Below are 24,057 nucleotides of genomic sequence, written 5' to 3' on the forward strand. Positions count from 1 at the left end.
TTTTGTCAGTAGCAGAAAAGTAGGTTCTGATAAAAATATTAACTACTGAGTTTCACAGAAAAATTAATTTTGATGGATGCATTTGGGATAAAATTGGAAGTTACAAATTGTTTTTATGAATTTAGATAATACTCCAAAATGGTCAAATAATTGACATATCATACAGTCCAGTCATGTTGAAGTGAAATACAGTTTTGTTTGTAACTTTGTTTCTGTTTCTGATTTGTAATAACAAGGGTTTCACGTAGTAATATACCTAGTCTGGGCACATAATTGCATTAAGTTTTTCCCTTCTTTCATTAAAGTCTATCTGCCAGTCACTTACCATTATCCTACCATTTGAGTTTGCAGTGGAAGATGTAGCTATCATTTCTTCATACATCTTCTATAGCTAAACTATGTGAAAATCAGAATTTTGAAATGGAAGTAGAATGTGAGAAAAGATTTGACTCTGATAAAGATTGCTGATAGACATGTTATCAGCAGTAATATACTGACTTCTATCTTTAACTCTGAGGAGATAATCTGTTACTTTGATAATTCAGGCTCAGAAATGACTGTGTCAATATGCAAGGAAGATGTCTATATGTCTTCACATTGTAGTTACTGGAGAAACAGGCCTTGATTCAAGGGCCTACATGTAAACATCTGGTACCATTTGAGACAGCCTGGAATACTTTGTGTGGTTTCAGCTGTGACTCAGGAAATCTGGGTTTTCAATACAACTTGTGTATCTACTAATCCTTTACAGGGGTCTCAGATAGATACATTTAAGTAGACAGCTTAATCAACCATTCCCTTTAGCCAGATGGAGAAGATCTCTAAGGATGATCAGAGAAATTAAGAATACATAATATAAGCAACATTTAAAGCTATTGCTTAGTACATATGCACAATCATTAAGCAAGCCGGTCTCTTCAAAGATATAATCTATTTATTTCAGTGTATATGCTAAGATAATAGGTATCACTATATAGATATCTTCATTTCAAATATCTAGGTGTGTGTTTGTGTATATATTTAGGCTGTAAACACACACACATATGTATATACACATGTAGTATATAAAAAACTGAGAGGAGGTAGTGTTTCTTGCTGTAAAGTAACAAAGCAGGTAAACTCCAGGGGTAATGCAAAATTAAGCCAAAGGACAGTACTGTAGTAAAACTGGATAGGAATAAGCTTTTTAAAAAACTGTTATTATTTAGTTTTGTTTATATTATACAACATATGATGTGGATTTCTATTTTTTTATTTTTTTTAATCAAGCCAGTTTTCTCAAAATGCATTATCAATTCTAATGGCAATGCTAAACAATTTTTGACTGTGAATATTCAAATATCTAATATCCACCCAAATCAATAGAAGTCATGTTCCCATTTATCCGATGTACCTATATGTTTGAGGAATGTAGATGGGAACAGAAGCCCAGAGGCTACAGAGTGGGGTTAATAGTATTGCTTTATCTCAGAGACTTGTGAAAGGATAAGTATTAATGTTTATGAAGCACTCAGATGCTAAAGTAAGTGCCATAAAGATCAATAAGAAAATTAATAGACCTGTCTTTAAACAAGACTTTGAATAGTGTAGAGTAAATAACAATGCCTGGGGCCAGCTATACAGTAGTGAAAAGAAAATATGATAGCTCCTCATTAAACGATCACTATCGAGCCTGCATATGAATAGAAGCATATCTTCTGTTGGGGAGGGGCATAAGAATAGGTGGTTCTGTGACTAAAGAGTGAACTATACTGCATATACGGCAGGGAGAGCAATTACATTTTGCGTGTGTTCTAAATTCAGGCATTTTATAACACTTCAGTGTGTGAAAGAATGATCTCAGTGCAGTTCTTTTTCCAAAAAGTCTCTCTCTGTCTTTGTGTTACATATGCACACAAGAGGTTCTCAGGATCTTGGATGGCTAGGATCCTAGGATAAGACCTTAAGAAAGAACTATTGCTTTAGAAGTCTCAGTGTTAAAGGCACAAAATCAACAGGATATATGAAATATGAAAGGGCATCTTAATGCTGTGTGCTGTGGTTCTTGGTATTTTGTCCTTTCTGGTTAAGAAATAAGTAATTTTAACTGACATTCTAGATCAAAATATAGTATTATAAACTGTATAAAAATAAGTCACAAGTTTTTAAGTTCTTATTCAGCAAACTACTGAATCATCCATTAATATATTAGGCTGTATAGTTCTCAGAATCTGCACCTTAAATTTTAAAACTCAAGTGGTTAAACAGTAGCATATCAAGATGTGGGTTTTTATTTGTACATCAGCATATATTTTGGAGAAAAACATTTGAAAAGCAAAGTAGCTAAACTTAGAAAAATAATTCTCCCTAGGAATAAGTTGAAAGAAAAACAAACAAACAAAGGGATAATTTATCAAACAGTAAGAGCAAAAGAGACAGAATGTATAGAGAGGGACAGTTAATTACTTTCAAATAATTTTTACTAAAAGTTTCAACAAATTTTGGTAAGAATTCTAAGTAATATTTGCAAGTAAGCATAATGCAGTTATATATATATTATTTTTTGTTAAATAAATACTTAACTTTCTACCCAGCAGTCCAACTGCGATCAAGTTATTGACTGATTCCGTGTTACTAACTTCCTTAATTTTATTTTGTCATCCTAAAATTGTATAAGCAGCAGTGTTTCATATTATGCCTTCAAGAGTTCTACATTTTGAATAACAGTGTTCAGAATACATAACTATGAACACAGGCAACTGGGATACTTTTACTGCTTTCATCTTTAAATATTCACAACAAGAGATAAAACCTGTGCACAGAGAAGAAAGAGAAAAAGAGGAAACATATTATATTTATTAGACTGTCTTGCTTGATTTCTTTCTCTCTTTAATGTGCTGCAGGAACTCTGGTTGTAATCTTTTGCCTTGTCGTATTTTATTAGTCCAAGGTTTCTAATTCTGTTTTCTCTTCTTTAAAGCTGTCATCAGTTGATATAATATTTATTTTCCAGAACTTCATTAGATTTTTCCAGGCTAGGGAATGTGTCATTTTTATGTTTTGAAGACACTGGTTAAAAAAAATCATTGATTACAAAAATCACTTCATTTTCTACATGATTTTTTATTTAATAAGAAACACATACACTTAATTTTTGAGTCATAAATCCCGCTGCCACTTAAATTGATGTTAAGTCTGGAGTAATAGTGTTAATGTCTGTGGTTTTACCTTCTGTCAACTAAAGTTATGGCTGCATTTTTCAGGGTCAGACTTTTCCCTGATCCATAGGTGTCAAACAGCAATGTTCAATGCAGTTTATTTAACTCTCCAAATATATTTCCATGTAATCTGCATGGCCTTATTAGTTTTGATGCTAACTTATTAGTTTTAAACTTATTAGTTTTGATGCTAACTCATTACAACACTTTATTTTAGCAACACTGTCCATTTAGGAGTAGCGCTTTGCACTATCTATAGACATTCTATTCCAAATACAATTCAAATTATCAGTTCTGTTTTTCAGGAACCATGGCTATGGATGAGTCTAATTAAAAGATTATGTTCATATCCCTAAATGGGAATTCCACCAACATAAATACTAAAATACAGTTAGCTGGTTTCCTTAGACCTAGACCCTACAGATAGAATACACCTGTGGAATAAGTAAGTAATATGGTAGTTTCAAAAATTACCTTTAAATAAGTCTGTATAAAATATTTAGCAGACCTTAAAATCAAAGCAGCAGACTGAGTACAGTATTGACAGTAAAAGGGTAAACAATTTTTCTCTGCTGCTGTTGTGAAGTCCTGGGCAATGAAAAGAAAGTAGATAAAGTACTAGTGGAAGTGGTTCCTTATAAATGTGAAATGATTGTCCTTTGAAACTGTATATTTAAGAAATCAAGAAAGGTTATTCAGTCAATGAATAAAGTGTTCCCTTAAAAGTGAAATAGCTGGACTTTCCATATTGTTTCCACAGTTCCTGATACTCCTTTTGGTTACAGCCTTTAGGAAATGGCATTATTGATTCCCAAGAATGTCCACTTCAAATTAAGTAACTATTTTATCACAATAAATAATGCTTTAGAAATTATTGGAATAAGATGGTCATACATTAAAACATGCTGCTGAAGAAAGCAGTACAGTCATTGTTACCAAAAGTAACATTTGTGCTGAAATTGTGTGAAACATTCATACAGCAGTGAAAGAACCTGCAGCTTGCTTAATTAAGTGTGGAACATTATGATCATTCTTAGTTCATGCTGCAGAACTGTAGGATTTTCATACAAACAGGATGGCATGTCTCTCATTAAACACATACTGAAAGGTACATACTGAATTCTATGGTGGTTTGTGACTGCCTTTTGAGAAACATTTTGAAATCCCTTTTAAGTACCTGTATGAGAACATACTGGTACTAAATACATAATTCAAACCTATTCACAAAGCACTTCTTCAACATCACCAAAGAAATCCAAAATATTATAACAAATAAGGCAATGGACTAGAAGAATTGGGAATTAGGACTTGCATTGTTAATTAAAATCTGTCAGTTTGAGTTTTTGAGGGTTTTTTTCTTTTCTGAATTGTATTATGTGCATTAGTTGCTGTGAATTCCTAGTACTTGCCATTAATTTCTCTCTTTGACAAAAAAAAAAAAAAAAGAAAAAAGAAAAAAGAAAAAATCCAAACCAAAAAAATACAGACACCACTGTTTCAAGCATGGAAAGGCCAAATGGAGGAAAGGCCAAACGATGAAATTCTTAAAGGTTTTGTTTTTCTCCAAAAATGTGTGCACATATTTACTTTATGGACTATTGATAGAATTAAGAGGAAGTCTGCGTGCATGAAGTGTAGTAAAAGCCTGAATCTTGAAGGATGTAAGTTTTAGTACTTTTTAAATTAATCTGACAAGTAATTGCTAGGTATCATGTATATAATTTCCCTATTGTATTCTTTAAATATTTTCTTTTAATCCTGTAGTATATTAATGTATTTACCTAATATATCTTTGTTTCAATGGTAATTGCTTTTTATAAGAATATATTTTTATTTCTTTTATTTTATGATTAAATGTATCAGGTAATGCAATATTCTGTATTTTAAAGTAATGGTCAGCTAATAGGTTTCTCTTTGTGCTTTTTGGGTAACATGTAATTCATAGAGGAGGGACTCAAATGGTGTGAAAGCTCTTCTATATGCTCTTAATGAGCACCTGGTTACTTTATTAAATATCCTGTGGTTGCTGAAGAATACCACCATACCTAGCTGTGTAACTGAAGAGAGACATCTGTTGTGGTAGTGTTGGATCAAAATGCTTAAATGCTATTAAATGGAGAATGCTTATCAGTTTGAATGCAGTTGAATTTACATTGTCTATGTATGGATATTGCAGCATATTGTGAAATATTATATTTAAAAATGTATGCCTATGCCTTAGGTTATCAGAAGGAGCTACACGACAATTGCTTATCTGGAAATTCATAGAAACATAGAATCATAGAATGGTTTGGGTTGGAAGGGACCTTAAAAAGATCATCTAGTTCCAACCCCCCTGCCATAGGCAGGGACACCTTCCACTAGACCAGGTTGCTCAAAGCCCCATCCAACCTGGCCTTGAACACTGCCAGGGATGGGGCAGCCACAACTTCTCCAGGCAACCTCTTCCAGTGCCTCACCACACTCACAGTAAAGAATTTTTCCCTAATATCTAATCTAAATCTACCATCTTCCAGTTTAAAATGGTTACCCCCTTGTCCTATCTCCCCAGAGTCTTCCCGTCTCCAGGCTAAACAACCTTAACTCTCTCAGCCTGTCCTCTTGGGGTAGGTATTCCAGCCCCCTGATCATCTTCATGGTCGTCCCCTGGACCTGCTCGAGCAGGTCCATGACTTTCTTACGTTGGGGGCCCCAGAGCTGAACGCAGTACTCCAGGTGGGGTCTTACGACAGCAGAGTAGAGTGGGAGAATTACTTCCCTTGACCTGCTGGTCACGCTTCTTTTGATGCAGCCCAGGATACAGTTGGCTTTCTGGACTGTGAGTGCACATTACTGGTTCATGTTCAGTTTTTTACCCTCTAATACCCCCAAGTCCTTCTCCTCAGGGCTGCTCTCAATCCACTCATCACCCAGCCTGTATTTGTGCTTGGGATTGCCCCGACCCATGTGCAGGACCTTGCACTTGGCCTTGTTGAACTTCATGAGGTTCGCATGGGCCCACCTCTCAAGCCTGTCAAGGTCCCTCTGGATGGCATCCCTTCCCTCCAGCATGTCGACCGCACCACTCAGCTTGGTGTCATCGGCAAACTTGCTGAGGGTGCACTCAATCCCACTGCCCGTGCTGCTGACAAAGATGTTAAACAGCACCGGTTGCAATACTGACTTGAGGCTGCCCTTGAGCTTCACATTCCTCACCAGCCCCTCCTTGTTGGTGAGAACAAGGTCCAGCATTGCACTTCTCCTTGTCGGCTCCTCTATCTCTTGGAGAAGGAAGTTGTTGATTAGCCAGATTCAACTGGCCCTTTCAAAACCCTTCCTTTTGACCAGAGGATTGATGAAAAAATTAGCTGTGCTCCAGAGTCCCTTACCACCATTCCCAGGGCTCTGTCATCCTTCTTGATACTCCTCCAACTGCTCCTGACTGTATCACTAGTGCCCACATGAAACAGCAGCAGCAGATAATAGTTGGTGGACTGTAGGAGGCTTGGTAGTTGCTCGGTGACATTTCTGATGCTTCAGAATTAGCTTATTCTAATTAGTTTATTGAATGAAAAAAAAAGATGAGATTTCTTGATTATTCACAATATAATACAAAGAAAATCCTAGTGTTTTAAGGAATAGGAAGATTCTGTGGCTGCTATTTAAACATGTTCAAACTAGAGGAAAGATGTAGTTAACCATGGAATAGTTAAATCTTAGAAATTTTTTTTCAAGGAATAGAAGGAATTACAAATTACTTTAGAGGTTCTAGCTGATCATCCACAAATTATCAGGTATCATCTGGAGAAATTACGTGTTCTTTAAAAGAGATCGTAATAATAAGCATAGTTATTTCATCTGGATTTCATATGAAGGACTCTCATATCCTTTAATGGCTACAACTGTTACCATGGTTGAAATTATACTAAACACCATATGAGTAGAGGTTTGAATGAATTAGTTCCTTTACACTGAAGGGATAAAAGGAATATTACTGAAAATCACACAGCAAGCATGTCAGACACAAATTTCTTCTTAATTTCACCTAGAAGCCTTACCTCAATATTTCCTGTAATTGTAGAAGGTGATCACTTGGTAAAATGGAATGCAGACCCTTTGTGAATCCTTTCTCGTGGAACCAGGAGTCCTAAGATTTTATTATTTTTTCTCCTTCCACATTCTAATTAACAGTAAACTTAACCGTATTTATCAGTGTATGTTTACTCACACTGTTTTTAAATTTGTCATTGTTTTATGGTTTGCTGATTTATAGACGTATTTGGTGTTGATTTCTTAGTTATCTAAGTTGGTAGACAAGGGCAGCCTTGTCTGCAGTGACCATGAAATGGTGGAGTTCAAGATCCTTAGGGCAGCGGGGAGGGTGCACAGCAAGCTCACTGCTCTGGACTTCAGGAGAGCAGACTTTGGCCTCTTCAGGGATATGCTTGGTGGAGTACGATGGGATACAGCCCTGGAGGGAAGAGGGGCCCAAGGAAGGTGGTTAATATTCAACAGTCACCTCCTCCAAGCTCAGGAGTGATGATGCATCCCAACAAAGAGGAAGCCAGGCAAAAATACCAGGAAAACAAAAACATCAAAAGCAGCATGACTAGCAGGTTGAGGGAGGTGATTCTCCCCCTCTACTCTCCTCTCATGAGACCCCACCTGGAGTACTGTGTTCAGGTCTGGGGCCCCCAACAGAAGGTAAGAAGGACATGGACCTGTTGGAGTGAGTCCTGAGGAGGGCCATAAAGATGATCAGAGGGCTGGAGCAGCTCTCCTATGAAGACAGGATGACAGAGTTGGGGTTGTTCAACCTGGAGGAGAGAAGGCTTTGGGGACACCTTACAGAGGCCTACCAGTAGTTAAAGGGGGCCTACAGGAAAGATGGGGAGGGACTTTATACAAGGGCATGTAACGATAGAACAAGGGGTAATGGTTTTAAACTGAAAGAGGGTAGATTTAGGTTAGATAGTAGGAAAAAATTCTTTACTGTGAGGGCGGTGAGGCACTGGAACAGGTTGCCCAGAGAAGTTGTGGATGCCCCATCCCTGGCAGTGTTCAAGGCCAGGCTAGATGGGGCTTTGAGCAACCTGGTCTAGTGGAAGGTGTCCCTGCCCATGGCATGGGGGTTGGAACTAGATGATATTTTTAAGGTCCCTTCCAACCCAAACCATTCTATGGTTCTATGATTTTAGATGACACTAAATTAGCTGTTTCATGATAGCTGATGATGTTGAGCTTGGGGTCATAAGCTCTTTAAGATGAGAAAGAAACCAGAGCCAGCAAATTTAGTATTAACTTTGTTTTTTCTGTGCAGCACTGCAGAGTTCACTGTAGCTGTTCTTAGCAGTTTTCCCTGAAATCTGGTTAGTCTTTTCCTGTGAACTACACTCCAGAGTTTAACTAAATAACCATTTCTTTGTGGAAAATTGGATTCCTACTGGGGTTATTTATATATAAAATACAATCTTTTTGTTAAGCTTATGGAAGTTCTGAAACTTTTTTAAGTTATAATGAAAGTTTATATGTTGTAAGACTGGTCAATTTTTCATCCTAAAACATAGTGAACTCTGTTTCTAAAGTTTTTGGCGTTAATAACTAGCCACAAAGTTGTTAATTTTCAAATTCAGAGACAGTACCTATAACAATTGAATATGTTTCCATTACCAAATATCTAAAGTTGGGTTGGGTTGCATTGGGATTTTTTTTGCTCTTTGTGTGTGTGTGTGTGTGTGTGTGTGTTTGTTTGGTTTTGGTTTGGTTTGGTTTGGTTTTGGTTTTAGTTTTTCCTTTCTTCATGATTTCTGTAAAGAGCACAATCAAGTAAACTTTTATGCAGTGAAAGGAAAACACATTGTGTAAAATCATAAAAGATATATAAATTAAGTGAATTAACTTAGCATACCAAAATATCCTATTTAAATACTCTGTGTTTCAAAACAGTTACTATAGGAAAAGTGAAAGGGACAAATTTTCCTCAAAGTTTTGAGAGCCTAAAAAAAAGTATGGTATAAAATTGAGTGTAGAGGAAAAGATCTCACTGACAAAAGATCAAAGAACGTGTTCACAGTTACTGCTAAATGCTTCACAGCATTTTCAACGATATTTTGCAGGGCTATGTGATCCCCCATTGTTAGGAATATGTGTTAAATATGAACAGCTCTGAGCTGCAAACAGGAAAAAGCTATGGGTAAGATGAAAGATGAAGGAGGACAGATAATTACTTACGTATAATTTTTAGAGAAAAATGGTAAAAATAAGTATGTATAACATGTGTTTCTAGATATTTTTTATTCATAGGTATTTGTACTGTAGTTATTTAAGTTAGGTCAGTCCTATGCCATAGCATTTTTTTGCCACGAGTCTTCCAGTCCTCAGGGGAAGTCCAATATGGAAAGAATATAAAATATATCAGGTTAGTTCCTGCCTTTGAGTAACAGGATACAAATCAGTTTAACTATTTTTTAACAAGCTATAAACTAATGCAGAAGAAACATTTGTAACTCTCACCCCCTCTATTTCCTTGCCTTGCCTGGAAAAAAATTTTGCACTTACTGTGTAAGAAGTGGTGGACAAAAATAATTTAATGATTAAGCTTCAGTTTGTGTCATTTCTTTAACCACCATCTGTACATTTAAAACTGTTGAAAAAATATGTCCTTTGAAGAAGAGTCTGAAGAATCAAGTTTCCTATCTAGAAGTGTTTGCCTCAGACATCAGACACGAGGCATATGCACTGACTTGTGTTGCTTCTCTTGCAGTGAACATTTTTATTTATTTTATGCAAATAAACAGGTTTAATATTAGGACTGAAGATGAAACTTTCCTGTCCCAGAAATTCTTGGAATGCATTGTGCAACATGCAATGTAATATTATTGTTCTGCATGTTGAGGGATGGGGCTATAAGTTTCCAGTAAAAAAATGAAAACTGATCCTTTGTCATTGAAGTCTTCCATAAATATTCCTGTAACTGGAATTGTATTTGGTAGAAATAAAAGTGATTTTGCAAATCTTTAAAGTTAAAAACAGATCATTTGCTCTCTCCAGTAATTTTTTTCCCTTTTGCTCATTTTGGAATGCTAAGTGAAATGTAGCAGCGAACATCAGCCCTCTGTATTTTCCCTACAACTGCTTGGCAATTCAGTAGTGTAGAGAGCTTAGGTATTTTTAATTATTTTTTTTTTCAATTTATTTAAAGTGTCTAGTACTGAGTAAGGCAAAACAGCTTCCCAAAATAAGAAATAAAGTTCTTTGTATAGACAGTAAGTAGTTTTATAACTGTTTCAAATATTACTTGTGATCCAGTCCTACCATTTCAGACATCAAGATGCAAGTGTTCTGAAGCAAATACATTGATGCTATACCATTAAGTTACATACTCAATGATTATAGTAGTAAGTTCGAAGAGACGTCTCAGCATTGTAAAAAACCCTACTTTTCTCATTCCTGCAGCATCTGTACAAATACTACATTATTTATAAGTATTAGTTTCCATGAGTAAAATCTCCTCTATTTATTTTTACACTACTTGTACACATTCAAGGCATTGTCGTTCATAAGACTGGAAAAAGATTGTAAAAAACCTTTTCCTATGACAAAAAATAAGGTGTTTGCTTAGCAAAATGTCAGTTACCTAAATCCAAGTGGACTTAACAGCGTCCTTCATTCTGTACTGCAATTGTGCCTGTCAGTTGGATAATATTTGGGTTTTGTTTGAAATACTTTCTTGGTAATATCTTCAGGGCATGAAAGTTGTCCTTGACTGTCTTTTATAAACAACACTCTTGTTATAGTGCTGCAAAATAGACATTATGAAATGTGATATTTGATTTTACAGCAGTATTTTTGACTGTGGGCCATCTCATATTAACCCATACCTAACCAGTTGTCAATCCTTCACCCTTCTGCAGCCGATGTCTTTAAAAGGTGGAAAGTGTTTCTACTCTCCTTACCTGTTTGATGTGTTTTACAAGTCTTATTTTAATACAGATAGTCTTCTGAAAACTTGTTGTTTGAAGAATGTCCTTGAAATATGCCTTTTCCATTCCTGTTACAGAAGGGCTGATGATAGGCTATATTTAGATTGACAGATTAAATGGCAGACTGATTGTTGTGGGATAGCCTGCATTAATTCTGTTAAACACTCTTCAAAACAGGGTGGTTGTACACAAATGTCTGTTGGGAATGCTTCTTACTCTAAGTCAAGTATAAACTCATGAAAAATAATAACTGGGAGAGTTAGCCTAAGCAAAATCTCTGACAGAAACTGTTCTAACCTTTTAAGAGTGTGTGTATATGCTCAAGTTCCTGTGCTGGGCAACATTCCCTGTCAATGCTTATCAGTGGTAGCTGATTACATAAATAAACAGGTTGGCATTTTGAAACACACATAGTTGCAGTAAGACACAGAAATTTGAAGATTTAGCCTGTTGTCAGTTGGCTTTAAGAAGATAGTATATTTTCTCCTATGAGAAACTAAAATAGTTTTTGAAGTATAGTCAAAAGCCTGTGGATTGTTTCTAGAGAGTGCATAAAAAGTCAAAAAGAAAAGCAAGCTTGTTGTAAGGAAAAATGTTTGTGTTTCCAGGTTGAAAATGATTGAGCACAAGCACTGAAGGCCTGGATAGCAAAAGGAAGAAGTTTTGGCTGAAATGCAAAACAGGGTCCATCCATGTGGGAGAATGCTTCAGAAGAGGAGACAGTATGACTATTTATAGGTTTCTAAAGACACCTATGTTTTTAAGGAAGGATATCTAAATGATAAAACAATAAGGCTGAGTTCCAATTTGGGGGATATTTCACATTGTCTGTTTCAAATCAGATTCTGTTTACAGTCACACCTCATTAAGCATACTGTTTAAGGGTTGGGGCAGGGAAAGCAGGAATAAAACATGCAGGTCTTGTGTTTGTGTATTTCAAAAGATTGATAGAGGTACGTCTACACTGTGCAGCATTCTAACCTCCTGTTTTTTACTGGAATGTTACTTGCCCATCCCACTGTGTACAGATTAACTGGAACTTTCGGTCTGTTACTTCAGACTAGGTAGTTTGCTTGTAAACCTGGTCACAGATTGAAGGATGGTCAGCACATTGGTCTGGGCATAGTGTACATTATCTATACAAGTGGGGGAGCTATCAAGTACTTTCTAATACAGTTTATATAGAATTGCACAAAATGCTAGGTCTTGATATACATAAGGCTTTGTAGAGATGGGGCAGAAAGATTCAGTTTGTTTTAAAGCACAAACAAGTTCTCAGCATTCATCTCACGCCCAAAGGGCATTGTTAGATAATCAAACCCTACAACAAAGAGTGACAGGTGAAAACATGACTGTTTCACAAAATAAACTTTCAGGGGAGGGGGGGAAGAGCTGGAAAAATATCATTATAAATAATTTTATGAACACCATTAAACTAATAAACTCTAATCTTAAATATTTTAGTTCTATTTTTAACAATGTACAGTTATTTAAAACCCTTAAAAGGACAGGCTGTCATTTAGGTAATGCAGAGATTCTATTTTCCTGTACCACTTAATTAAAATGTATCTACAAGTGAAAAATGAAACCCATGGGATATTAAAATACTGCATATAAACTTGCACTAATGTACTTAGAATCTGATTTTGATACCACACATGAGATTAGTACAAAGGAAGTATAATATATAATGCCAATAATAAAATTGGATACCTAAAAGAAATGTGATACTTACAGCCATTAACAAAAAGTACCTTTTCACATGAAGAATTTTAAATGCTGAACTATTTACTTATGATATTGATCCAAATAATAATGGCTTACAGTTTCTTTGTTTCAGGAAGCAATGTGAGAAATGTGATAAGATCAATAATGTTTTGACCCTGGATTTTATTCATAGTACACCTTAATTCTTTATATCTATCTAGTTACCTTTGAATTACAAAATTGTTTCTATAGAGAATGCTGACAGTGACTGAACCATTAGGCATGATTTGTTATGACCTCAGTCATAAATAAATGTCACCATTAATGTAGCATGCAATATATCACAAAAAATAGCTCAGTAGCAGCTTCTGGTAACACTGGTGTTATGTCACTTACTAACATCTCCAGATGCTCTTGGAAGGTATATTTCAAAATCTGTTTCGACAACAGAAATGGACATTTTCTGACTTTCAGTGGCCTTTGGATCAGGCTCAACAGCTGAAGAGGTCTTTGAATCTCACAGACCTGCTTCAACAATCCTTACTGTTACAGTTACTGCACCTGCACAATAGTTGTGTTCAGTGTACAGCTTTCCAGTGCTAGTTATGGCATTCCTCATTCCTCCAGCAAACCTGAATATCAAACTAAATTTTTCTGAACAAAGAATGTGGCTGGGGAACCTTTTTTTGGGTAAGAATTAGAAAAAAAAAAAATCAGGTCTGTTCGAAACATATTAGAAAGCAAATACTGGTAGGTTGTCTTCAAATGTTCTAAGATAAAGGGGTGCAATAGGAGATAGTTTAGACAAGCTTACAGGTAAAATTGGAGAATACTTTTAAGGGAGGGGAAGGAAATGAAGCTATGTTTTTGTTTGAAAACCAAACCAAACAAAATTAAAATCTCAGGTAATGCTATGCAGGTTCTATGAACTGACACATCTGGCTTTGGTTAAGAAAATTCACATTCTTTTGTTTTGTAAGCTCCGTAGAGGTAAATTGACATTTTAACAGAAAAAGATTAAAAATCCCATGGGTCCAAGAATACGAGTGAAGTAGATTTGCACTTGATATACCAGTCCATAACAATCCAAGACAAAATGTAATTCTGGAAGACAGTTTGCTATCTATTTGCATAGGAGAAAGAAAATTAAAATGAAGTATATTTAATTGTTTAACCTTATATAAAAGGAAACTTAAGCTGCTGCTGACATTTTGCTTCTACTTGAAGTGCATTTCAGTGAAGACAGAATTGTGTGACTGAATTGATAAAATTCAAATTCTTTGCACACATAAAAAAAATTAATTGCATTTGGATTACCTGAGTAACATATACTGCATGATTATGTCTACTTTTACCTTTTTAAGATAGCTTCTCAATTACTTCAGCAGTTTCTATGGTGTCTTTCAAATAGCAAATGAAGAATGAGTGGAATTGCCTCAAAGTTAAAGAAATGAGGTAACGAACACTTGCAAGCAGATAATACCCTCAGAAAGGTGTATGATTTGGCAATGCCCATATGAATAGTTTCATATTACAAGATGCAGAGAATCTTACTTGAGAATCCAGTTTATTAATGCAAATAAACCTTTTATTGAGAATTAATATAAGCTTTTCTAATACTTTCACCCCACAAACTAGACAAAATATCCATTCTTTAAATTAGGAGATATTCCTCTAGATCTTAACAGACGTATGTGAAAGCTGTATAACTTTACATTTTTTCTGGGTCTCCAAATTCCTGTATTAAATGAGATTGCCTCAGAGCTCAGATTTATAAGCTTCCCATATATGAAATTGATTCCTCATCAATTTCCTTCTCCTCAAAAATTTTTTTCTATATTTCCCCCTGCTACTGTTAAAATTGTTGTCATAGGATGGTATAAAAAATATGTCAATATCACACTGAATTTAAATAGATCTATGATCACCAGTGCTTTCTCAGTGTTCGTTCAACTTGTGTTCTTAATTAAAATAGAACTGAAATGTGTTTTCTTCTCCATTTCATTGACTTTATCTTTTGGTACTATAGATGTTACAGACTTAAACTACACATAGTATGACATGATATTTAATAAAAATGTAATGTGTTGTACAGATTTATAAAGAACCAGTGTTTTCACCTGATCTGTTAAAAAATTGTTGACCCTTTTGAAATGATAAAATTATTTTACCTACAATCCACTGGTATATATCTAACCAGCCTCAATATTGTCTTCCTTCTGGCAGAAATACTATGTGGCATTCTACCCTGCTTCTTTGATCATTGTATATATATATTATTCTTGAAAAGCTGAATCAAAGTAAACTGTATACTTCAATCAGTAAAAGAAGATATTTTCAATTATAACTTAAATGATAATACTTCTTTTAAGATGCAAGCTTTTGGATGCCTTCTGCCTTTAAGCTTTATGTGTCATCTCTACTCCTATCTTACGGAGGCAGAAATTTCATATATTGGGAACAGTGATGTTCTTGGAATGATACTGTAGGAAGGATTCAGTAGGACAGAACAGAATGCTGACCTACTATGTAGTTATCTACCACCTGCAAGGTTTCACACATTCACTTATAGGTCCCATGACAAAGTGGATAAAAACCCACTATTTTTTTGCCCCTAAATCCTTGAGTGAAAAAAAATCAGTTTACTAAGAGAAACTATTTTGTCTCCCAAGCATTATCCATTGGTCAATCTTTTCTAAGATCTTTCTTGATCTTGTCTGATGTCTTGATTATCTTGTCTGTTAATTATGAAGACTGGTTTACAACATATTAGTAAAATAAACTTAAGTGGATATTCTTATTTGATTAAAGAAAATTATTCATAAGAACAAAGTCATATCAAATGACATTTTCATTGGTATGTTCAATTTTGATGAGTTTGAAGCCTTTGATCTTGTTTTCATTGCTGTAATGGTTATGGTTTGTGTGAAAGAATTTCATTGAACACGAAATGTATTTTGATCTCTTTTCAACACTTTATTTCATTATAAATTATGACTTTTCAAATTTCTTCCTGAATCACGGCAAAATCAGTTTGTTTAAATGAGCATTTAGTATGGAGTCTTACCTGCTGTAGAATCATAACACCACATAAAATAAGACATGAAGTGTTCTTAAAAGGTCATTGAGGCATTGACTTCCCCAAAGGTAAATATACTATCCTTAAACTATTCTTTATGTTCAGTATGCTCTTTAAAATCTCCACTGACAGGTATTTTTTAACCTCTTTACATACTGTCTTCCCATTATCCGCTACCTCTATGTTTGGAAAGTGTTTTCAACAGCATGTTTGCAGTATATCATTCTCACTTCATCTTGTAGATCATCTGATTTAAACCAGTTTGCATTCACATTGTCAAAGTTCTTGTTATCTAAGGTAAGGCTTATCTATAATAATCACCCTTTATCTTTTTGGTTATTACAACTTGCTTCTACTGGGACTTCTTGTTTTTCTGCTAATATCTTTACCATTGGACAACACTTACTCAGCTTCACTGGCATTTATTTGGCACTTCACAGCTACCAAGTAAGTCCTGAAGCACTGACAAAAAAACCATAACAATCTGTCCCTGTAGTTTTCGGTTAGCACATATCTGAGAATTAGAGGTAATATACCTAGGCAAAATACAGATATGCACTACACAATGAGAAAGGTCACTTTGCTGCTTGCAAAGAAAGACCAGCAAAGAAAAACTAGCTGATTGACTTCCTCCTGTCTTATATTTTCCTAGCCACTACAAATTTCAGGATCACTGCTGCTTGAATTCTGTTTGCCTTACTAGACTGAAGAGCAGAAAAAAAAAGAAAAAGAAAGAAAAAAAGAAAAGAAAAGAAAAGAAAAGAAAAGAAAAGAAAAGAAAAGCAAAGAAAAGAAAAGAAAAGAAAAGAAAAGAAAAGAAAAGAAAAGAAAAGAAAAGAAAAGAAAAAAGAAAAGAAAAAAAAGTGGAAAAAAGGGCTGGGCAATACCAGTTCCTTTGTGGAAATCAATCGCTTCTATCACTTAGCTGTAAGTGATGAACAAGATCTGCAATGGTTTTGCCACAAGTTTGTCACCCCCCTGAGAACAAACTATTTGAGTAGTGGATTCTCTTCACTTTAGATGGCTTGAACTGAATCATCTCTGTCTGAATTACAAGTCCTAGTTTTCTGTACTGTGAACAGAGAGACGCTCCTGCAGAGGACAGTTCAAGTAAACTATATGTTAGTTGGTTACATCACAGTGAGAAAGAAGCAAAACAAACTAACAGTGTTATGTTCTTTACAGTGGTAGTATGGCTCTCATACTTCCAGCATATGGTACTTAGAGAGGCAGGAGTGGGACTGAGAACAATGGAGTTACGTCAATGGATAGTTTGTCCCCAGTGTACATTACATTTCTTCAGTCTCTCATTGGGAATGCTACAGCAGAACAAGACAGTCACTTTTAGAAGTCTTAAAAAAAAAATAATCTTCATTTCCAATAAAGATTCCATAATGAAGATGTTTTTGGAAAGTCTGCTTCAATATCAGGATGTCTTGTGCTTCCAGATACCTTATCGTAAAATACTCAAAGATGGTGTGCTATTAATATTTTCATCTGAGAAGGAAGAAAAAAGAGAGAAGCTTATGAAGTTGTTTATTGTTCTTCCTGGCAATTTTGCTAGGAGACCATTAGTATATTTACTCGTCTACTAGAAATTGTGTTCTGCAAATATATTTTATCTTGTTCATTGATACCTGTAGCATGCTCTGGAAAACTTTTCAAAGTCAAGTCAGAAAATATGACTATACATGTAACTGACTTGATATAGCTCCTCTAGGCATTAGGTTAGTTGGGGCACTTGAAACAACCAGAGGAGAATGGACAGCGAATGGACATTGACTTCTGTTTTGAAGCTATCTCTTGCTGGGAGTGGAGAAGATGATAAAATAAGATACATAGGAATAGAAAAGAACTCAGAAACAGCTTCACTGAAAAAAATAAGTAAAATAGGAACAAGCAGATGACATACATGGTCTGCTGGAAGCTGCAATGAGAACGCACAAGTTATTTTGAAGAGAGAGAAAATTTTGGAGAGGTTCTGATAGTTATAGTTATTAACATATAAAAAGGTGCTGAACTGCAGACCACAAAAAAGAAAAATCTGTAGACATCATCAGGACTGGAAATTAGCTTGCTGCTTCCATCAGGCTGTTTCTGAACTTTAGTTTCAAAAGGAGTAGTTATTCCAACAATTTCCTCTGAGGCAAAGGAGCTAGTTGGGCACCAACAGATAGTCAAGAGGAATATAGCTGTATGATGTTGCATTGTGATTGGTATCTTTTCCAGGACAAGCTACTTTACAATGAGGTTTCTCAAACTAAGATTACCTGTGGTGAGTAGGGGAAAAAGTTTCATTCTGTTAGATACAGATTCATTCTAGCTTTGCTATTTTCATTTCAGTGATTTGTGATCTAAAAACACTTAATCTGCATAAAGTTTTATAACATTATATGCATATAATATAATATATAAAAACATTTTATATGTGTGCATGTGTATATATATACATATATCTATCTCATATTTTGTAATGTTTTAGCCTGGGAGGGAAATAATTTGTCTAGTGCCATAGTAAATGCACATTTGACTCAGGCTTACAGAATTGTGTTTAGTCCTTGAAAGAAATTCAAATGGGAAGAAACAAGTCTTAACACCACCCACCAGTACAGGGGACATCTCCAGATTTTAGCAGAAGGAAAGGCTCTTTGTTCTCTTTTTCCCTCTATCATGACCTTATTCGTTTGTTTTGGTAGAAATTTTGTAGCATGAATGACTTAATGAGCTATTTTCCAGAAGCCAAATGCTAAAAATTTCTTTGTTATGCTCAGGAAATGGCAGTAGAGGCTTTATGTGACTTAGAAAGGGTCAATCTAGGGCAAATCTCTAGTGGGTTAGTTTTAAAATAATCATTGAGCTTTAGCCCTTTTTAGCTATGGTAGATATGTTTTTAAAAGCACTGTACGAATCAGCAATGTTCAGGTACACCACATCAATCAGCCTAGAGGCTCAGAAGTCAAAATTGGTGTTTGATGTTTACACAGAGAATCAAATAAGAAATGTACTTAGTATACTAATGGGCTTAACCTAAGCTTCACTACTAAGAAGTCACACTATCTAATATAGCCTGAGGAGACACTAAACTGTAATATAAATAATGTTTGCTTTATAAATGTAATCACTGATGAATAACAGAAGTATAGCAGAGTAAATATGATGAAACAATACACTGTGTATCTTAAAAGCAACAAGGTCTTTGTCTTACCTAAAATAGCCAAAAATTTGAATTGATTTAATGAGTTTCAGAAGCTAAAACAATTGTGTATTTTAATGAATATTTGGAAGATTTCATAGAATATATGTATGGTATGTACGTGTAAAAGAGCAACCACCATGAGACCCTTGCATCTAATAATGAAACTGTTATGGCTATGTTGTGGTTTAACCCCTGTAGGCAGCTAAGCCCCACACAGGTGCTCACTCCCTCCCCATCAGTGGGATGGGGAAGAGAATCAGAAGCACAAAAATGCAACAACATGTCGGTTGAGATAAAGACAGTTTAATAGCTAAAAAAAAAGCAGTGCCTGCATGTAAAACAAAATAAGGAATTAATTCACTGCTTCCCATCAGCAGGCAGATGTTTAAGCCTTTTCAGGAAAGCAGGGCTCCATCATGCATAACTGTTACCTGAGAAGACAAATGCCATAACTCTCAGCATCCTCCCTCCCCCCCTGCCCCTTCCTCCTTCCCTGTAGCTCTTATTGCTGAGCATGACATCTTATGGTCTGGAATATTCCTTTGGTCAGTTGGGGTCAGTTGTCCCAGCTCTGTCCCCTCCCAACTTCTTGTGCACTGCCTGCCTGCTCGCTGGTGGGATGGGGTGAGAAGCAGAAAAAGCCTTGACTCTGTAAGCACTGCTCAGCAGTAACTAAACCATTGGTGTGTTATTGATACTGCTTTGATCACGAATCCAAAACACAGCACCATACGAACTACTATGAAGAAATTTAATTCTATCCCAGCCAAAACCAGTACAGGCTGGAAAGACATAATTAATTGGAAATACATGCTGTGATTACATACAGTCAGAATTCATATATACGTACTTCACAGTCATTTTCAAATTGTTTGCTATCTCCATCTGTATTCCAGTCCAGCTTGAAGTGAGACAGTTCCAAGACAGATGCTGTTGCATTACTGGAGCACTGAGACAAATCTATAACATCTTCAGCTATAGGCTACATAGCCTGTGCTCTGTATCCCATGGCACAAGCCTCTGCCATGCTGACATGGTACATGTTTTCACTGAGAGAAGTTCAATTTAATTTAATTCAAATCCCTTATTGTCTCTGATACATTTTCCTACTTTGTTTTTCATGTACATGTTCTCCTGTCTTCTCTCTATGATTCCTTTGAGTCTAGTGTTCAGCTTTCTTCTGTAAGCAAATATAGTCTTTCATGCCACTCAGTCTTGAGCAATGTGATGCCCATTGCCAATGTGACGCCCATTTACAAGAAGGGTCGGAGGGAGGATCCGGGGGACTACAGGCCTGTCAGCCTGACCTCGGCACCCGGGAAGATTATGGAGTGGTTCATCTTGAGTACGCTCACATGGCATGTGCAGGACAACCAGGGGATCAGGCCCAGCCAGCATGGGTTCATTAAAAGCACGTCCTGCTTGACCAACCTGTTCTCCTTCTACGACCAGGTGACCCACCTAGTGGATGAGGGAAAGGCTGTGGATGTTGTCTAGCTCAACTTCAGTAAGGCCTTTGACACTGTCTCTCATGGCATACTCCTTGAGAAGCTGGCTGCTCATGGCTTAGACAAGTGTACACTTTGCTGGGTTAAAAACTGGCTGAACGGAGGAGCCCAGAGGGTTGTGGTGAATGGTTGTAAAACCAGTTGGTGGCCCGTCACAAGTGGTGTTCCCCAGGGCTAAATATTGGGGTCAGTTCTGTTTAATATCTTTATCAATGATCTGCACGAGGGGATCGAGTGCACCCTCAGCAAGTTTGCAGACGACACCAAGTTGGGAGGGAGGGTTGACCTGCTTGACGGTAGGAAGGCTCTACAGAGGGATCTGGACAGGCTGGATGGATGGGCCGAGGCCAATTGTATGAGGTTCAACAAGGCCAAGTGCTGGGTCCAGCACTTGGGTCACAACAACCCCATGCAGCGCTACAGGCTTGGGGAAGAGTGGCTGGAAAGCTGCCCAGCAGAAAAAGACCTGGGGGTGCTGGTTGACAGCCGGCTGAATATGGGCCAGCAGTGTGCCCAGGTGGCCAAGGCGGCCAACGGCATCCTGGCCTGTATCAGAAACAGTGTGGCCAGCAGGAGCAGGGAAGTGATTGTTTCCCTGGTGAGGCCGCACCTCGAGTCCTGGGTTCAGTTTTGGGCCCCTCACTGCAGGAAAGACATTGAGGTGCTGGAGTGTGTCCAGAGAAGGGCAACCAAGTTGGTGAGGGGCCTGAAGCACAAGTCTTATGAAGAGCGGCTGAGGGAACTGGGGTTGTTTAGCCTGGAGGAAAGGAGGCTGAGGGGAGACCTGATCGCTCTCTACAACTACCTGAAAGGAGGTTGTAGTGAGGTGGGTACTGGTCTATTCTATTAAGTAACTAGTGATAGGACAAGAGGAAATGGCCTCAAGGTGTGGTAGGGGAGGTTTAGGTTGGATATTAGGAAAAATTTCTTTACTGAAAGGGTGGTCAGGCTTTGGAACAGGCTGCCCAGGGAAGAGGTTGAGTCACCATCCCTGGAGGTGTTCAAAACATGTGTAGACGAGGTACTTAAGGACATGGTTTAGTGGACATGGTGGTGTTGAGTTATGGTTGGACTCAATGATCTTAAAGGTCTTTTCCAACCTAAGCAATTCTATAATTCTATGATTGTTCTACAGGTGATAAAAGCATTTATTTTAAAAGAGAGATGGTATGACTGTAGATGCACCTGAACAACAGGAAGTAGTTACTAATTTTCTCAATTCTGCTTTGGTACCTCTTAAATGCACCTTTTTTTGGAACCTGATGCAGAACGACATTACCTTCATTATGCTGTAAATTAATCCTTTCTTTGCTGATTGCCTATTTTACTAGAATTATTTTTGTTGAAATGACAAAAGAAAACTACAGCACTGACTTTCTCCCTTCACTATTTCTTATGCCAAGTTCAACCTTGGTTTAACACTGTTGATTTCAAATACATGACAGTAAGGGTGAATTAGGTTTGTTATTCTGAATAGCTATTTGAGACTGGAAAAACTACCACATGACTTCCAAAACCAGATCTAGAAGGATTAGACTGTTAAGCAAAATAGAAAGCAATTTCCATGTGAGCATGCAGTGAAGGCAGAAAGCCAAAGAGCTCTAAGTGTAACCTTTAAATATGCTGACACAGTAAGGTGCAATATTAGATTTACTGTTATGTTCTAAAAAGTTTTGTCTGCATTCCTAAATTTCTCATGCAACAAACTGGTTTGACACAAGAGACACAAGTATACATCTGAGAACTCTCTGTCTGATGAATTGGAGGACTTCTCATGCAGAGCATCCAAATAATCAGAAATATAGATCACTGAAGTATATTCCTACTCCCTGACAGGTAAAATCTGCAGCATGAGAGATCCTCTTAATTCAGCATAATGAGGTCTTCCATATGCTATCTACCTCATATCCAGGCTCTTAAAGCCACTTGTTTTTTGAGCATTTCCTGATACTAATCACCTAATCCAACCAGTAAAATCTGCTTAACTCCTTGGTGCCACAGGGATAAACCTGTCAGGTGACTCATACCCAAAGAAAAAATCAGTCATCTCCCAGTTATGTATCACAGAACTTAGTTTTGAGTCATCCATTCCCACACAGAACCTGCTACCCAAAGGTGGTGTCTTGAGGTTCTCTGTACAATATACAGGCATGATGAATGTCTCGGGGATAGAACATAAAAAAACCTTTGTATGCTAATTGTGGAAACAATCTGGAGCTATCCAAGGGGAAGTCCTAAACACAGTGGTATGCCTGCACTCTCATCTTTCTCTAGAGCTCAGGGGCTTGAATCAGGTCTACAAGGAGAGAATATCTGTTCACTTGCATACAAAATACACTTACTAACTGAAGGAGTTAAGCAAGTCTATTTCTAAAATGTGATTTCTGAAGAAGACAGCAGTGGTTTCTTATTGTAAATCAACTCAGCATTTGAAATGACCATGCTCAAAAGGAGCATATATAAGTCTCTATCAGTTGAAGAGAAGCACATTTCCAAGGGAAAATTACAGGACATTTCATACTCAGAAAAAAGAAAAACACCCTCCCCCCAAATCAACAACAACCAAAAAAACCCCCCCAAAATTTGAAAACCTTAAGTCACTCTACCCTCTTTACAGAAAGATTGCCACTAGGGAGAAAGAATTAAAAGATTAGTAAAGAAAAAAAGTAATTATAATTTAGCATGCATATGTTCAGCTGCAAATTTGAGACATCCATGTCTAAATAAAGGCCTAGAATTCATTTGCCTAGAAATAGGTGCCACTTGGTAGATCCTAAGGTATGTCACCTGGTCTCCCGTTTTCTTTTTAAAAGGGACAGAAGTGTTCCATAGGTCCCTGTGACTACATATGGATAGGTGTCTATGCTGCCATTACAATCAAGAGAGATCATGATCATGGTCTCTGGGCGGTCACTGGAACAGGTTCCCCAGGGAAGTTGTCATGGCACCAAGTCTGTCAGAATTCAAGGAGCATCTGGATGATGCTCTTAGTCATATAGTTTAGTTTTGGGTAGTCCTGTGAAGAGCAGGGAGTTGGACTCAATGATCTTTATGGGTGCCTTGCAGCTTGAGATAATCTATGATTCTATGATCTAATTACCTAGATATAGGTGATGAGTGCCCTTTGAGGCTCCCTAAGTATCTGGAGCATCCACATGGGATTGGAAGACATCATACCAGAGAAAACTGGTATGTTGTGGAGTGTCATCTGGAGGCCAGGTAGGGAGGGAGGTAGTAGATCATCTTAAATGCCACAAACATCTACAAAGTAACAACTGAATTGAGTCCTTTATCAAAGTAATCACTAGAGGTATGAACATCTAAATTTTAGTGTCCATGATCTGAAGATAAATTGCCATCCCAGAAATCTGCTGTTTTCTTTGATAAGCTGTACTCAGCTGAAAAAAGG

The sequence above is a fragment of the Buteo buteo genome, chromosome 14 (assembly GCF_964188355.1).
Source record: "Buteo buteo chromosome 14, bButBut1.hap1.1, whole genome shotgun sequence".
Taxonomy (NCBI): Eukaryota; Metazoa; Chordata; class Aves; order Accipitriformes; family Accipitridae; genus Buteo; species Buteo buteo.